Source organism: Lactuca virosa, chromosome 9 (genome assembly GCF_052849685.1).
Source record: "Lactuca virosa cultivar CGN04683 chromosome 9, Lactuca_virosa_CGN04683_v6, whole genome shotgun sequence".
Lineage (NCBI taxonomy): Eukaryota > Viridiplantae > Streptophyta > Magnoliopsida > Asterales > Asteraceae > Lactuca > Lactuca virosa.
Window position 1 is genome coordinate 87,170,567 of NC_136434.1, and position 5,836 is coordinate 87,176,402.

Sequence of the window (5,836 nt, forward strand, 5' to 3'; positions counted from 1 at the left end):
CGTCGTATTTGTCACCACTTGAGTAGCACACTTGAGCTTTTCGATTACCGTTCTCGTCCAAGTCACAATCTTTCGTCAAATGTGGCACATTGCAATTCTCGCAACCCACACATATGGCATGAATGGATTGCTCCATCTTCTTCATTCTTTGATCCGTATTCTCTAGTGTTTCCAATACCGTCGCTATGCTCTTGTTTTCACCATCCTAACTTCCTTTGCTTCTAGTAGTATCATCATGAGGGTTGTGGTACTCCCGCAAGTGTTTTGCGAACTCTTCGATTAAAGCCTTGATCACTGTCGGTTCCTTCTTTGGCATTGGTCCTTGAGAATCAAGAAGTTTCCTCGTGGTTACATTTATCCCATCGTAGAAAATAGAAACCACTTTTTGAACATTTAAACTGTGTTGTGAGAAATGTCTTAACAATCCCTAGTATCTTTCCCAAGCTTCATATAAGGATTCCCCACTTTCTTGTTGGAAGTTAGCTATTTTTTTCTTGAGTTTAGATATCTTTGATGGAGGGATAAATTATTCAATAAAAGCTTAACGAAGGTTGTTCCAAGTTATAGTTGTTCCTGGATTTTGCGATGTCGTTCCACAGGATTGACTCCAGCTGGCTAAGGAATCTCCCAAACAGAACCTGTAGTCACAATCGAGAAATACGTCTGACGTTCTCCAGGAGGACACTCCGACGCTCTAGTGTAACGCCCATGTTTCTAGGATAGGCATTAATATTGACATAATGGTCTAGGTTAACCTTTGTAACTCATTTAGAAGAAATGAAAAGGAATTATGTGAATATTATGTGAATTGTGTGTTTTATGCTTAATTATTAGGGTTTAATTAATTAAGAATAAAAATGAGCGTCAAAATTAAATATTAGATAAAGCCGATATCTATTAAAAAACTTGTAGTGGGCGTGACAAGGATTACGGATATATAAAGAATGCCAAAATTCGAGTTATAACGAAGAAGTTATGACCTGTCGAAGTTTCACGATAAACCGGCACGGTGCCGAATGTCGTAAAAAGTGAGTTTTTGATAAACTACTTTTTAGCCTGAGTCATCTAAATGAAACTCGTAGTGTTCGTTAAACCGAGAGCAGGTATAAAAAGAACTCCCAAATCTGACTTCGTATGAGGAAGTTATGATTTTTCGAAGTTTCAGCTTAGCAGTAGACAGCTAAAAACTCGAATTTTAGATCGAGAGATTTTTAGTCAACACGACCTAAACGAGAATTGAAGATCTTGTCATTAGTAGTACAACGGTAAAAAGACAGACGAAAACGGACGTCGGATGAAGAAGTTATGAATTTTTAACGGATTTTCTGTCCCGGTCTGTTAAAAATAATAATATAAAAATTAAAGTCAAAATTAGCCGACGAAGTCTAAATGAAAGTTGTAGAGCGTAATTTTACCTACGCGTGCATATAAAGAACGTCAAAAACGGAGCTCGTATGCGAAAGTTATGGATTTTAGAAGTTTTGGCGTGAAAATCGAGAAATTATATAAAATCCGAGAAATTTCGCATAGGCCACGTCACCTTCGCTGTAGGAGTGCCACGTGTCCGAAATCAGTGAGTCATGCGAGCCACGTGTCCGAAATTGATGAGTCACCTCGCATGAACAGTAGGCACGTGCTCGCTTCTGATTCGACCGAAGGGAGGCCCAACCGAAGCAAGCCGTGTGTCGCTCTTGTTCCGATCTGCTGACGAGTCCGAAGCGATCCAATAAGGATCCGACGCGTGTGCCTCGGTGGCGAGCCCTCGCATGCGAGACGTGTCCGCCTCCGGATCCGACCACGTGTCCGAGCCTACTGCTGCCTCGTGTCCTCGGTGCTGACTCCTTTCTCTCGGCCGACTTCGGATCTCACCCTATAAATAGAGGGCTTGCGAGATCTTCCGGCTACTTTAGGAAAATGGGCATTTTTCACCCCTTTTTCAATATTTTTAGCATTTTGACTTCCCCCGATGCCCCGAGATCATTTCCAACGCCCGGAACACGTTCCGGAGTGCCCGAGAAGCCCGAGAAATTTATTTTTTCGGTTTCGAAGCCCGACCCTCGCAGAGCCCGGTTTCTCAATAAAACTCCCAGTTTTATTAGAAACGATCATTTTAGGCAACGAAGTGCTGCCCGATTATCGTTAAATCAGGTGAGTGTATAGTTACTTTCACCTTACACATAGATATGAAGTATTTACCTTGAAATACGTGCTATGTGTAAATATATTAATTGTTTATTTGAGGTGACTGTTGAATTGATGTTTTATACAAGTTTTAAACTGTATATGTATTTTTATCTACAAATATGTTGGGTAAAACATGGGTAGATGAATTAGATGATGTGTGATGAAATAAAAGTGATGAGAGGTACCGATGTTTAATATGATCTAGTCATCTAGCAGAGTATAGACAATGGCCACAGACTATTTTAGATAGTCCAGTAGAACGTTAGCAGACTTGTAATCGGTAAGTATGTTTGAACTATATGTTCATAAGGTGTTCTCGAACTATATGTTCATTAGGTGTTTTTGAACTATGTGTTCATCCGATAGTTCTTCTTTTTGACACTATTTTGTGTCGAGGTACGAGAACGTACGGGAGTACTTTATTAGTATTTTCCCTATACTCTTATTTTGAAGAGCTTTGGAGTCTTTGTTTCTTCTATGAAGTGATCGGACGAGCTTCATGAGTCAGCGTTTCCGATGCCGGATAGGACGCGTCTGGAGGTTATATACCTCACGATATTCAGACCACAGCCTAGGCATTAGTCGGTGTTTCCATTTTCGATGCCGGATAGGAGTGAGTCTGGGGGTTCAGACCATAACCTAGGCATTAGTCAGTGTTTCCATTGCCGGATAGGGTGCGTCTGGGGGTTATATACCTCACGATATTCAGACCACAGCCTAGGCAAAGTTCGATGCTGGATAGGGTGCGTCTGGGGGCTACATACCTCACGATATTCAGACCACAGCCTAGGCATTGATAACTACCCCTGACTTAATTGTCTTGTGGTTCTTTCTTTTACGAACAAAGGTTCGTGGTTAGACTTATTTCATTCATTCGATATCTTTATCGATCCTTGTTTGCTGCTAGGGGATTTCCGAAGCAGTTTCGTTAGTTGGTTGTTCATATCGATCCTTTAGGCTAGATCTAGTAAGATCATTGTATAGGATCAGTATGTGGGGATCGACGTTGTTAGTGCTTGTAGTATAAGCCTTGGGCAACGATGGACTTCGTGCCTATTCCTTAGGATGAATCCTTAGGAATGAGTGATAGTTGATTCTTAGGGTAAATCCTTAAGAAATAAATAAGACAATGGGGATTGGGTAATTGGGTTGATTGTTTGATGTTTAAGCACAATAAATTATTTATTGTGGGTTGAAAACCCTATATGCTCACCAGGCTCCCAAGCCTGACCCACTCAGTTTAATTGTATCACAGATATCGATACGAAGTTGCTTTACACTGAGAGATTAAAAGAGAAGTAGATCACTAGTGTAAATGAATGTAAGTTTTGTTTATGCTTATGTTTTTGTATTGACAATGACATCCCAATGGTTTAAATGAATAAAATACATTTCTTCGGAAATGATTTGATAACATATTTATTATGTTTTTCTGGGAACAAATTCCGCAACACTTTTAATCAAATGATTACTCTGAAATTATTTCAAAAGCATAAATTAAACCGGTCTTTTCTGGACTTGAATTTGGGGATGTCACATCTAGTCACTGGGTTGAGTAAAGCTATTAGGTGATACCCTTAGTGAAAGAATCCAGCAAGAACATACCTCATCAAGCGAGACCTACGTTTCTTATATAGTTAGAGCTTGTTGAACGAGGGGGCCATAGCAACGGTTTTTGGCATAATGGGTTGCTATTAGTCCATTTGTCCCTATCTGAATTTTCCTCTGTCCTGATTCGTGCAGAGGGAATTAATGGTAGTGGCGTATGCACAACCATATTGATGCCTACTTCCATACGCCAGCTTATAGCCTTGCATGGAGATCAAGAAGTCTTCTCCTATATGACACTGATTGTCGGGGTTGGATGACCCTTTTGTCTGTCTTGTCAAGATCTAGCCTCGATGTCGGCTTCTGCTGGCTCCCGGGCCTAGCTGGTTAGTGTCGTCCAGTTGTTTCTCCTTTGATGTGTTCAAGCCAGTGGCTGCTTCGCTATGACTGGATGTCATCGTGCTCCGTCGCTTCACGATAGACCATTATGGGGTATATCATTAAGCCCCCTAGTCTAGTATTAATGAGGCAGGGTACCGAGTCATCATGTGCTAGACTCATAGATGCACGTGTTGATTTATTACTTGTCAAGTAGTTATTGCCATTACAAAACTGTCTCACTTTTTCTAGGCGCTTGATTTTCCAGGATCTCTATCCATAAATACCCTACTTCCTCTTTATACGCTTTCTTATTTCCTTCTCATTTTTCTTCTTCCCCCTTTCTTCACCTTTCAAAAAATGGCTCTCCCTGTTAGCATGATTTCTTCCCATGGTGTTATCCCGACCTCTAAGTATGATAAGACTCTCCGAGAGAAGTAGGGGTTTTAGCCGGAGGGTGGATTACTTGTCTCGTTGGACGATGCCTCCTTTCTGGAACCTCCTCTGGGAAAGGTTGGTGTCTATGTCAGGACCTTTGATGCCAGCTACCGGCTTCCGACCACTGATTTTTTCGATGGGGTGCTTCGTAAAAACGGGGTCAATGTTTACGACCTTACTCCCATTGTTGTAAACAGGGTAATTGCTTTCGAGATGTTGTGTCAATCTCCGAGTTTTCTTCCAAGTCTCTTGGTTTTCAAGAACTACTTTCGTTTTTCTACTGTTGGTGACAAGTTTGTTGGATTAGGTGTCTAAGCCCATAACTATAATTGGTATGTACTTGACCCGAGAGTAGCATAGTCCATTTTGGGTTGCATATCACCAGGACAATTTGATAGGATGGACTTTTGAGAAGAGGTTATTTATGATTTATTAATATATTATAAGTTCTAATATATTAATATGAAATCATATGAATTAATTAGTACTGATCAAGAATTAATTTAGTGATCAAAAGAGACTAATTAATTTAATGGGGACTAATTGCATAAATTAGTTATATATATGGTTTGGGCTTATGATACATGATGGACTAAGTTTATGGAAGAATCCATAAAGAGTTAGCCCACTTGATTCATGGATCATGGATAATAAGCCCAAGGGTATGGATTAGTGTAACATCCCAAAATTCAAGACCAAAAATTTCGTTTTAAGTAAGTTATTATATAAAACCAACAGTATAAAAACATTCATATTAATATCTCATGTCAAAACCAAAGTAGAATAATCAAAACATGTTATCATAAAACAATATCAGAGTGTAATCCCAAAGATCTCAAGTGCGGAAAACCATAGTGTGATGCACTGCGATTGAGCTGGCTCCTTTCCTTTGAAAACGAAGTACCTGAAACCAAAACTGAAAACCGTAAGCACGAAGCTTAGTGAGTTCCCCCATCATACCACATACCATACAACACATGATATACATACTGCCAGACATATCTGGGTGCCCGACCTACCCCTTCGGTCCTCTCGACTGGTGACCTTGCCTAGCATATCTGGGTGCTGGCCTACCCCTTCGGTCCTCTCGACCGGTGACCGGGAGCTGGCCTCCCCGTCGGTATCTTTCAACCGGTAACCGGGGACTATTTCTCCCCTACCACTACCACATAAAACCCTAGCATATAAACATAAATCACATACTGCCTAGCATATCTGGGTGCTGTCCTACCCCTTCGGTCCTGTCGACCGGTAACCGGGGACTATTTTACCCCCTACTACTACCACA

At 40.8% G+C, this 5,836-nt stretch overlaps 1 non-coding gene across 1 annotated transcript; it reads left to right on the forward strand.

The window, feature by feature from the left end:
• Positions 1-395: 395 nt before the first annotated feature.
• On the forward strand, positions 396-502 carry LOC145141584 (small nucleolar RNA R71). The gene has a single exon (XR_013722777.1). It is a non-coding gene; the product is annotated as a small nucleolar RNA R71 (small nucleolar RNA).
• Positions 503-5,836: the final 5,334 nt, after the last annotated feature.